We start from the raw sequence: 12,459 nt of genomic DNA on the forward strand, positions 1-12,459 counted from the left end.
ATTATGTAAATTAAGTGTCTAAACTTCAGCAAAAATTTCAAATCAGTTTAATAATTTAGAAAGGATTGAGTCTATAGAAATTCGTTAACAGTTGGTCAGTTTTGGACTTGGATTTACTTAACTAGAGGCAGCCCTTTCAAGAGAATAATCAGCAAAACATTTTAAAACGCAAATGCTTGATGAAATTTGGAAATCAAAAGTTGAACGATTGAAGATACAATAGGAGGGGCAGCATTTGCCTCTGGCTACCGAAGGGCTTTCCAACCATTAACCCATAGGTCAGCATATTGCATACTCTGTATATTGAAGCATTTTAAATGTGATGGACGTGTCTGCTTCTACCAGCCGTTCAGAAAGTGAGTTCAGACACTCAGCGCCCTCTGGATGCAAATTTCCAAGCCATCCAATCCACATGCCACACACTTGGCACCCAGGCCCCTTTATTGTCTAAGGAAAATTTTAGGGCCATTCCATTAAATCATCCCATAGTCTTTGTTTGAGGAAAAACAGTGGTTAATATTGGTCAATTATCAAATTGGTAAACTTGCTAACCACATGTCTTAATTAATATGGAGCAGAGGAGGGCGACATGGGTAATCGATCTTTGTACAACAGGCTCGAGTTCGAAGTTGTGCACTCCTGCTCTTAAGGCCCTCGGGACTTAATGAAGTAGTTACAAAAGCTTTGGATACTGCTGCTTTACACAGTTGGCAAAATATCACATGGCTCCAGGTTGTATGTCAACTCACTGAGGGCGGGTACTTGCGAAGCTCCTTGATGAAGTTGAACTCTTTATACTCTGGGTATGATCTTGATGGTGTACGAGCTCTGGTTGCCCGGTTTGTGGGGAACTGGTTGTTGATGGGCCTTGTAAGTGGCATTAAAGACCTCATGTGCTGACCTGAAAAATTATGAAAAGCATAGGTTTGCTCTGGATCTGCCTAAAGCCCTGAAACTCAACTACCTCTCCCAATTACCGCCCCTGCCAAAAACACTGCCTCTTGAAGCATCTTGTTTCGATTACTTGAACCCAATTCAGCCTTAAATAAATGATCCATTCAAGAACCAATAATTCCTTTGCTCTGCATTCTGGCCAGTAAGACTCAACCAAAAAACCTTATGCGTGGAATCCTTTTGCAACCATCACTTGATGTGGAAACTTAAAATGCTAAATGAAAATCTGGCTATATCCCATAATACGACTTTCTACTGTTCAATTTGACTTAACTCAAACTCCCAATACATCGAAAAAGTGTTGAACATTTACTGTCTAAATCCATATTTATTTCAAGGCCATACCAGATGCAGAAGTGCTCCCTGGATATAGGAGGACCACTTACTTTGAAAATGGCTGCAATGCCAGCGTCAGGACAGCCCTCTGGTCAGGCGGCCATTACTCAAGCTCTCTGCACATTTTTGATCATTAGATGGTGCTAAGCCAGAGCTAGTAACGTACTGCATCTGCACTGTCAAAGACTAATGATGCAATTCACTGTCAGCACGCACCTCCAATGCTGGAAATATTTAGGGTCACACTGTTAGCAGCCACAATGTTGGATTATGGGAATGATCCAGCTCAGCGATTCTACTGTCTTTAAACAGACAAGTGCAATATCTTGGAAGCCATTCATGCAATGGGAATCAAACTCAGAGGCAAGGTTAGCCTGGTATTAGGGATTCCAACAACCAATTGCATTCAAGTGACCTACTGCCTTTACATTGGCAAACGATCAATAAATTGAATAACGACGGAACTAAAGTTGGGCTTTTCTCCAAATGCGTGACCAGGACCTTGAAATAGATTTAGAAGTGATAGTGAGGAAAGAAAGCTAGAGGGAGTCATAATGAGGGAGGCATGGATGCATAACAAGAGAAATTGAAGGTCGTCAGAGGCCTAACAGATTGATGTGATCTAATCATTTGCTTGGCGCAAACATGATTCATGGCTGAAAGGTACTCAGACGACAATGAGGTCATTACGACTCAGCTTTCTGTTCCTAGGATGGCTGATAAAAACACATTTCCAGGCTTTCCTCTTGCTCTTCTTCCCCCAGCTAAGAGGCAATTCTGACTGGTAGAAAGTTAAACATGTTGGTTAAAGGAATGGAGAGGCAATATGTAGTTGATCGTACAGTTCTAAGGATTGTGCAGGGACAGAGGGATCTGGGGGTGCATGTGAATAGATCTTTCAGGGGGCAGGACATAGAGTAATTAGTAAAAGCATTGAAAACTTGCTGCTTCATAGCATTGTGTAAAAAGCAGGGAAGTTATTCTGAATTTTGAAAGTTCTGGTTAGGTCCCAATTTGAGTATTGTATCCAGTTCGGTCATGACACAAGGAGGATGCGGGGTCCTTGGATAAGTTTAACCAGAATGGTTTCAGGAATGGAGGATTTTTGTTACAAGGTTCAGTTAGAAGAGATTGTTCTCCTTTGAATAAAGGAGAAGGAAGCTTCACAGCAGAGGTGTACAAGATGACAAGCTTAGATAAGTTAATCAGGCCAACTGGTCATTATCAACGGCTACAAGAACTGGGGCACCTCTTGAAAGCTTTGGGCAAAAAAGGTGCAGGGGAAAATGAGGAAGCATTTTTATGTAGCGGCTGGCAAGACCATGGAACTCTGCCCACAAGGGTTGTGAAAGCACAGATGATTAATGGGCGAGTGGAAGTTGGATGATCACTTGAGTAGACTTGCAGGGCTATGGGTTAGAGCCAGGGATTGGGACTGACATCATAGCTCTGCAGAGAGCCAGCATGGGGCCTTTGGGCCGAATGACCTACTTGTGTGGGGAGACAATTAAACTACATTTTATCGAACCTAATTAGCTTCTGCAGTCTTGTTCCACCCATATCATGCTGATCCACCCAGGATAGAGTTGTTTATGGAATGAGTCTAACTGGAGATGATGTCCTAAAACTGCTAAACTTTATGAAACATGAGCCTTGGAATAGAGAATTGTTTGGAAACAGTGACTATCCGCTGGTTTGTAGATAGTGCAGGCAGACCTCCAGCTAAACGGACGGATATTGCAGCAATGGATGGAATACATGTGCACCCCATACAAACTATATAGTAAGGGGACACAAGAAGCTTGGAGTATCCAATGCTATTCTGAGCATGACCTTATTGAATGTTGCAGTCGGCATAGACATTGGTGGCTTTCTTTTCCACAGAGATTTAATAATTGAAAATTAAACATGTGGAATCAATCACACTATACCTGGTCCAGCAATCGAACGGCGTATTGTTACTTCATTGCGCTTTATGTGTTCTGCTGTCTCCTTCTGCAAGAGGGAGATCATTGCCATTTCCAGTTCTTCAGAGCTCATCGGCCTCTGGGATGTACTGCGCCTCCTAGAGTAAAAGTAAGGTGAACTGGCCGTTAGTTCAGTCTGGACAAAGTAGTATCAACCTGATTTTACACTGGCTGCACAAGTAGTATTGAATATTTTCCACTAGTCCCTACACTGCCTATTAACCACCCGAAATGGAAACAAATAGGCAACTCATTGTGTCCTGGACTATGGAGGCTCACAGTTCCAAGTTTCGGTTTAGATTTTTTTTTTTTTTTTTTAAGATTTATAGATACAGCACTGAAATCGGCCCTTCGGCCCACCGAGTCTGTGCCGACCATTAACCACCCATTTATTCGAATCCTACACTAATCCCATATTCCTCCCACATCCCCATCTGTCCCTCTATTCCCCTACCTGTACTAGGGGCAATTTATAATGGCCAATTTACCCATCAACCTGCAAGTCTTTTGGCTGTGGGAGGAAACCGGAGCACCCGGAGGAAACCCACGCAGACACAGGGAGAACTTGCAAACTCCACACAGGCAGTACCCAGAATTGAACCCGGGTCTCTGGAGCTGTGAGGTTGCGGTGCTAACCACTGCGCCACTGTGCTGCCCCAGCTGAGTGTTCCCAGCTGATACCAATGTCAAGCATGACATGTTTCTCAGCCTGTTATTGCCAGTTTTCTGGAGGAAGCAACTCAAGACGAAGGCAGCTCAACCATCCAGAATGAGACTTCACCTGCTCAGCTTTCTGGGAACTCAGCAGACTGGCCTAACTCATGCTGCCCATTAACAAGCTAAACGCTTAATCTGGTTCTGAACTGCAATTTTAATATTTCATTCAGAAATCAAACGTCTCCAGCGCCAACTCCATCATTGGAAAATTAGTTGCTCAGTGCAAGAGTTGGATGGCTTTTTGCCTCATGCAGTGGACAACTGAAAAAAAACTATGGGGAGGGGCAGAAAGTGGTAGCAATTCACAGACAGTATTACCATCACCTCTTATAAATAAATAAGCACTTGATGGTCCAGCACTTACAATCCAGAGAGATTGTGAAATGAAGGGGCAGAAATATCTTCAGATCCAGTCAAAAGAATTATAAAAAATTAGACAAGAATTCCTGTAATTAGGAGGTGGCATAGTGGTAATGTCAGTAGACCAGTAACTCAGAGTCCCAGGCTAATACTCTGGACAGGGTTTGAATCCCACCACAGCAGATGGTGAAATTTGAATTCATTTAAATCTAGAATTTAAAAGGTTAGGCTGTGACCATGAAACAATTGTCGATTGTGGTCAAAATCCATCTGGCTGATTAATGTCCTTTAAATGATGGACATCTGCTGCCCTTATCTGGTTTGGCCCACATGTGACTTCAGACCCACAGCAAGCCACTTAGTTCAAGGGCAATAAATGCTGGCTTGCCAGCAGCGCTAACATCCCAGAAAACCAACTGATAATCCTGCATTTACCCAGTCATTACAAGGAGCGGAGAGGAGTTTGAATTTAAATAGGCCTCAAAACCAGCACTGACACATTGGCAGAGGCACAAGTTAGATCCAATTCTTATACAGCTCTGGATCAAATCTGAAATACATTGTTTCATTTGCCAGGTGAGCAGCCAGGATGGATAACAGCACATCAAGTGTCAATGTGGTGTAACAGGGTTTATGCTTTCATCTCCATCAGAATCCCCCAGGACTGAAGCTTTCCCTGATCACCAGATGATCAGTGACCAAATACAACTTTGCAATAGGAGCCAAACGATCTTCCCCTGATTTTTGGATTCTTATTCGAGAATAACAGTCAGATGGCATCTGAAGCTGGACTCTGGAAGACAGCCAGTTCACACACTCGGGTACAACTTACTTCAGAACTGTGGGGGTTCTAGATACAGTCAGCTTCGGCCTCCAAGCAGGCTCACTGTGGCCAGACTGTCCCAACTCTTGGTCTGCAGCAATTCTGCTGGAGTAGAAAATTAGTTTAAAATCCAAGTTAACTTTAACAGTGAGAATATAGCTCTTTGGTCTAAAGGGATCAAAGAGTATGGGGCAAAGGCAGGAAAATGTTACTGAGTTGAATGATCAGCCATGATCATAGTGAATAGTGGAGCAGGCTAGAAGGGCCGAATGGCCTACTCCTGCTCCTATATTCTATGTTTCCATGAATGTGGTGCAACAGTGGAACCGAAACAAAATGAAATCTACTTAAAGAAAGTCACTAACTCAATGCCTGTGCTGGTTCACTGAACTAACTTAGTATGAACTAAAGCTAGATTTAGTCACTCATTATTGGAGTCTGAGTGAGCAATTGGAGGTGGGAGGAATTATGACGGTACCAATTTGACTTCAGGCATCAAATTGGACACTGGTGGTAGAAACAAGCATTTGGACAGTGAGGACAATGGACTACAGCCATAAACTCCTGGCATCTAAGGCAGAATTAACCAGGCGAATTATACAGCATACGCCTTTCCTTGTAAAAGGCGTGTTGAGAGAAGTTGGTAGAGCAATAGCAGTCAATATCCAAATAGTGGCATTTGAGCATTAATGAGGCTTCATTATTGCCTTAGACAAATTCATTGAATTGTACCTGAACTTTGAAAACAATTGGATAGAAAATAGAGTTCATAAAGCAGACTACACTAGCTGAGGGAGGTAATTCAATTGATAGTAGGTTTGTTGACTTTTGTATAGCATTTTGATTAGTCCCACACTTTCACAGTATACTTGCATTTTTTGCTGAGATATATTCAACCTCCTTTTGAAAACTATCATTGAAACTCTCCACCACGTTAAGCAGTTTTACTATTGATTGCCTAGAAAGTCTTTTCAGACAATTTTACTTTTGTTTCCCAAGTTATTGGTATTCAGAAACAGAAAACAAATCTAAATCCTTCATGACTTCTAAAAAGCCTCCTACCTGTTTCTGCTGTAACAGCAGCAACTTCTAGTCTATCCATGTAACTTACACAGGAAAAATCACTAATAAATGCATCCTTTCTAAAGCCTTCAGGTGCTTCTTAAAATGGAGAATTAGAAAAAATAAGCTCGAACCATAGTATTCTTTTAAGTTTAGCAAGACTTTTGTCTTTTTCATTCTCCATTTGACAATTCCTTCCACAGAATAGATCCAGCAAGGTGCCATTCCTCGTTGGACTGGAATCAAGGATCACTTGATCATGCTTTAGGAATTCCACCCCTATTCTGCCCCATGTTGAATCACAGCAATATTTATTAGGGCGTTCGTCAGAGTTGTCATTACTTTTCTAGTTCATTCAACTTCCCTGTTCTGCTGTCTCCATGCGTATCGTAGCCTACACGATAGACCAATTAGTAGGAAAGCTGCTTAAATGTTTTGCTTTGAGAAAAGTATTTAAGGCAATCGCCTTCCATCACTAACTTCCCAAAACAAAACTGCTACCCTTCCTTTTTATCGTCCCTACTTTTCAGATTTGGCACAATATTAAGCATCAATATTTTGAAGGTCAAATTATGATCACATTTGCACGAGATATTTTGTACTTGCAGCTCACTTCACTTTGTATTTACATAGGTATTCCAACATTTTGCATTTAAAAACCCACTCCATCTTACATGGTTTCCAATTCTCACTCCTTACTCAGTGTACTTTACTTGTCACAGCTACATCTTATGCCTAACCTTAAACCCAGTAAGAATAGACACTCATCACTAATCAATCTTGCTTCGAGCTCTGTTCAGCTGTAATCCTATCACCTTTTACAGCATCTGTCAGTTGGATTTAACTCACCATGAACACTTGGGATACAGGTCAAGCTTTTCCAACACTGACCATAATCCTCATTATTCCTTTCATAATGTTTCAATCATGCACAAGGAATTTGACAACTTCCTGCTGCAGTATCTCTAGCCAAACATTAACCAGCTTCTAAAATTGACTCAAAATTAGTGGTATGGGTCTTCACTTTGGAGCTCTGGTATCAATAAGCCTCTAAATCTATGTTGAAGCTTTAACTGCTTCAGAACACCAACCCAGCCTTTTCAACAGTCCTCGGTAGACCCCTGGAGAACAATCCAGATAAGAAACTGCCAGATTATACTTTCAGATCCTGTGTCACTCTTAAGAACCCGTGCTCAATCCTCATTTAGAGAGGGGTGAAGGTGCGTATCTGCTGGAGCTAAAGGAAAAACGGGCATCACTTACCTTAAGGGCTCTGTTGGACTGTTAGTAACATACACTGAATTATCAGTGGATGGTCTTTGGGTCGCCTCTGAAGTAAAGTTCGAAGCAGTATGGATTTCAGTGCTAGTCTCTCTGCCATCTGCAAAAAAAAAAAACAATGAGGCTGAAATCTGAGAATGAGACATCTTGTACCTTGATCGATTCAAGCAGCATTCTGCACTAGCTTAGAACCAATTTATACAAAGGGTCAGTACCCAGATGGAGTGACAAAACCTTTTCCAAAGAATCTTCACCGTATGTAAAATGGTGAAGGATTAGTCCCAGGTCTCCAGCCCCAAATGCTGACAAGCTGAGCAAACTCGATCGTGAGTTTACAATTTAAGTTAAGCATCAACCTGTAAGATTTTAGCAGCTTTAAATGGAGATGGCTAAAGTGTCGAGGCAGAATCCAGAGTACACCAAATGTTACTTTCAAATGGCAATTTTACATTATGAGCAGCAGACACTTTAATCAGTAGGTACCACACTGTCGCCTCTGAAGAAAAATCAGATTTCGAATTAAGTGCTATTCTGGAGTATTATGTCCTTCCACTGGCAGAATGCTTGTTACATAACAGATTGACAGTAATCCAGAGGAGAGGGGGAACAAAACATCTCCATAAATAGATCAGGAATGCAATGGCTGAGTGATGGAAGCAAATTCGATAGTTTAGTTTCAAGGATTTGGATAGTCTATCGAAACACTAAATATTCAGGGGTAAGGTAAAGGACGGAATATATCAAGTAGCTTCCAAAACAGACGATGGGCTAAAAAGGCCAGAGCTGCATTCATGCCTGCAGCCACAGAACAGATTGCATTTATCTTTGAGAATGTCAAACCAGTGTCCGAGAAAATAATTTAAGCAATCAGTTTTAAATCCGCCTAGCTACTTCATGTGCGAGGAAAGTGATCATTCATGGATTATGATAATTCGGGAAACCTAGGCCAGAGACCAAGGCGTGCAGTGGGATAGGGCCCCCGGGGAGATTCATTATCCAGGACCCAGTCTGATCCTACAAACATTGAAGCTAGGTCTGTAATTGGAGATTATGAGCCCAGAGACCCAAGCTCTGGAACTGGAAGAGTCTCTTCAAAGTCCACATGGATGATCAGCAGGGTTAGAGACACTGACGAAGTGTCAAGGCATATCTGAACGTGAACTTAAATTAAAATATCGTTTAAATTCGAGTACTGGCTTATGTGTCAAGAGTGATGTTCCTCAAATCAACAAAGCATGGGTTCCAGTCTTAGCTCATAATAGGCTATTTGGCCCCTCAGGCCTACTTCACCATTCAATAAGGTCATGTGAACTGATCATACTAAACTACGCTTTGCTGCTTAACCCCCACCACCCTTCAAGATCACAAATCTGCCTTTGAATATGTTCAATGTTTATGAGCCAGCTTCCACTGATTTGTGAGGGGAGCTAGAAATTAATGATCGAGAGGAAATGCCTCTGAAGACCTAATTCTGAAACTTTGCCTAATTCTAGGCTCCCCATGAGGGCAATATCTCAGCATCTACGTTGTAAAGCCCCCTCAATTTTGTTTCGATAATCTCATCTCATTCTTCTAAACTGCAGGGTATAGGTCCATACTTTAAGGCAACCATTGCTTCCTAGGAATTAACATAGTGAAACTTCTAAACTGCTTCAATACCTCCCCTTAAAATGAAACCAAAAATATACAGTAGTCTAGGTGAGGACTCAACGCCCTGTAGATTTGCTGCTTAGAGTTCATCCTGGCAAAATTTCACTTATCTTCCTAATTATTTTCATGCGACTAGGAGACCTAGATCCCCATGCACAGCAGCACTATAGTATTTATTTAGATTTTTTTTTTTACTCAAATAAATGTAGTTACATTGTACCTACATTGTATTCCATATTCCAAATTTCTGCCCAGTAACATTTTGCCGACTGCCCTCAACTAACTTTCCTAAATATGTTCGCATAGTCACCTAATCTTCTGAAAATACTGTTACCGGAGTCATTAATAGATATTGAGAGGCTCAAGCACTGATCCCGTGGCACCTTACTTTTCACACCTTGCCAGCCTGAACATTATCCCAGTTATACCGATTCTTGGCCAATCCTTTATCAAGAAAGGAGCTTAGTCATGTGACACCTCATCAAATGCCTTTGCACATAGATGTACTAATTTCATAAATGTCCTTTACAAAAATGTTGCCAGATTATAATTCTAATTGTAACCTCTTAATGAAACTCTTGCAATTTTAATGCCAATTAACCTATAACTTACCTTTTTGCCTTTTTCCCTGAGGAAGTATTACATTTGCAGTTTTCCAATCCACGATCTACACAATTTTGGAAAATTAACCAATGTCTGTTACATCTTCAGCCACTTTATGACCACAGAATGCAAACCATTCAGGTCCAGGGGACTGGTCAGCCTTTAGTCCCATTGTTCTTGGCAGTCAACTGGTAGTAAGTTACTCAATCCTTTTTTCTTGAAATGCTTTGTGTCTTCTAGTGCAAATTTCGCTGCTGTTACGTTCCTCAACCTGTAAGGGCGTTTACTTTAATGACTTACTACACTTTGAACTTATAGCTGTCTTTCGCTAGGTTACACATTCTAATTTTTTCAAGTTACCCTTGGCAGGTTTCCAAACTTCTGGCCTACCACTAATTTGTGGTAGGTTCAGTCTGATACTAACTTTAACTTACTTAAGTAGGAAGTATCATCGTCGTTAAGTCTCAAGAGTTACAGAAAATCTCCTGAAAACGTCTGCCACTGCTGTTTTGGGGTAAAGTAATGAAGGGCAAAGTTAACATGCGTACCAGTTCCAATTTTAAAGTTCTTGAAATTGTCTTCATTATAAACAGGCACAACTAATCAAGTTGAACTGAAAGTACAGATGTGCCCTCCAATAACACTGGGGTCACAGCATCATTGACACCAAAAGATTGATTCTTTCAGCGAATGTTCATGTGCCTAATCTAGACTTTGCTAAATTAATAAGTGCTTATTAGTTGGGAAACTTCCATTGTGCGTGGCTCAAAATTTGAATTTCGTACACTGAAATATGCAGAAAGAGCAGTAACTTGTGCATTGCAGTTGGATCTTAAAGTCCGAACAAAAGTTTGATTGCAGCTTAATTTGTTTGAATGAATAGAATTAAATGCGTCATTACTAACAAAATAATTGCCTACAACTTGCACCAGCTTCAATATATAGTAAGTGAATTAGAACAAAAATCGAAGACTTTCCAGTCTCATGACCCAGTACCATCTTCACCGGTGATAATAGCTAGATCCCTAACCAGCAACAAGTTAGGTTCAGAAATTATCTTCACAGGCTCAGAGGAAGATGCAAGCAGGAAGTGGTGCGGGAAATTACATCTTACTATAGATTTCTCTACTAGTGTTGGTATGCGTAAGAGTTTAAACACCCAGAATATTAACACTTCCAGACTCAGCCACAGGAAACAAATAATTGATGCCCAGAGACTGAAGCTAGAGAAATAATTAGTTCATACCTGATTTACCAAGTCTTTCCCAGTGAATCATAGGACACACAATAGCCTTTGGTACGCCATATGGCCAAGGTGCAGAAGGTAAACTCACGCTGGTATTTGGTGCTCCATATTTCCAAGGTGCAGAAGGTAAACTTACTCGCGCACTACTCTCCATATTTAGTTCTATTCTACAGTCACTGGTGCTTCGGATTAATCTGCATCAAGAGGAAACAGGACCAGCTAGTGAACACTTGCTTTCACACAAGAAAGACTGAAGCAAGGAGACTAGAGTCTAAAACACAGCAAACGTGAAGTTAAAACAATGCCGTCTTACTCCAATTGTTTAAATGTGGGGTGTCCAAAATATAAAAACACGAGTAGGAGTTAACCTAAAACTTGCGAATAAGCCAAACAGTCTAGTTAGCTATTCATGAACATTTAATTAAATTAATGCGATTTTAAAGTAGTATCAAGAACAGGAACTGCTCCAGATTTTAGCAGAAACGTTTCAGTCATCGGACAGAACTATAACAAAACATACCACGTACGAGGGAAAAAAAATAACCACTCACTCACTGAAACCTTGTTCTTGACTTTGCTGGCAGAGCACCAGAAACTACTTCCAAAGAACTCAAGATACACCATAAAACGCACCAACAAACTCTTCACATCCTCTAAAATCGTCTTTATACTGGAAAGCCAATCATGCGTTGACCAAACAAATACCAGCTCTAATCAAATCCTCATTTGTCGACCCTTATGGTCAGTGATAGTAGCAATGTTCTCAGCCAATGGCTGTCCATTCTTGTTGAGATAAAATATCATGCCAATTAAAATGGGATTGTGTGGAAATGGTGCTGCTAATTGAATCCAATTCTCCGTCATTGACCATGTTGATGGACCAATCAGGGTTACAATGTGTTGCCCCTGGGTCAGCAATAAAATAAATCACAAAAAGCCTCTTTTAGAGCACTACTATAATCAAATGGTCCAAACAAGCTGTAAAGGTGCCAACAGAACAATCAACTACAACAAAGACCGATTGTATAATTTATGTTTATAAGATGTTCCATAACGCTATCATTTGGTCATCTTGGTGCTCAATTAGTTTCAGAAACTCGCTCAAAAAGGTTGTACGGGGAGTGAGAGTGTTCCTTCTGGTAACGTTATATTCTCCATGACCAGTGTTGACAGAATTTTTGCAAATAGTGTTTTACTCCATGTTGGGGTCAGGCAGCGTTGCACTGAATGCTGAGGTAGTGTTGGAGGTCAGTATTCAGATAAGTGATAGTGTTGTGGTCAGTGTATGGGTCATTGTTTTGATCAGTGAAAGGGACAGTGCTGGTGCTCGGGGTCAGTTTAGGGTTCAATTTGCGGGGCAGTGTTCTGGTCAATATTAGGGTTAGTTTTGGAGTTTACTTGGATCAGTGTCAATGTTTGTCCAATTTTAGGACTAGTTTTGCAACCAGTGTCAGCTTTGG

The sequence above is a fragment of the Heterodontus francisci genome, chromosome 34, assembly GCF_036365525.1.
Source record: "Heterodontus francisci isolate sHetFra1 chromosome 34, sHetFra1.hap1, whole genome shotgun sequence".
Lineage (NCBI taxonomy): Eukaryota > Metazoa > Chordata > Chondrichthyes > Heterodontiformes > Heterodontidae > Heterodontus > Heterodontus francisci.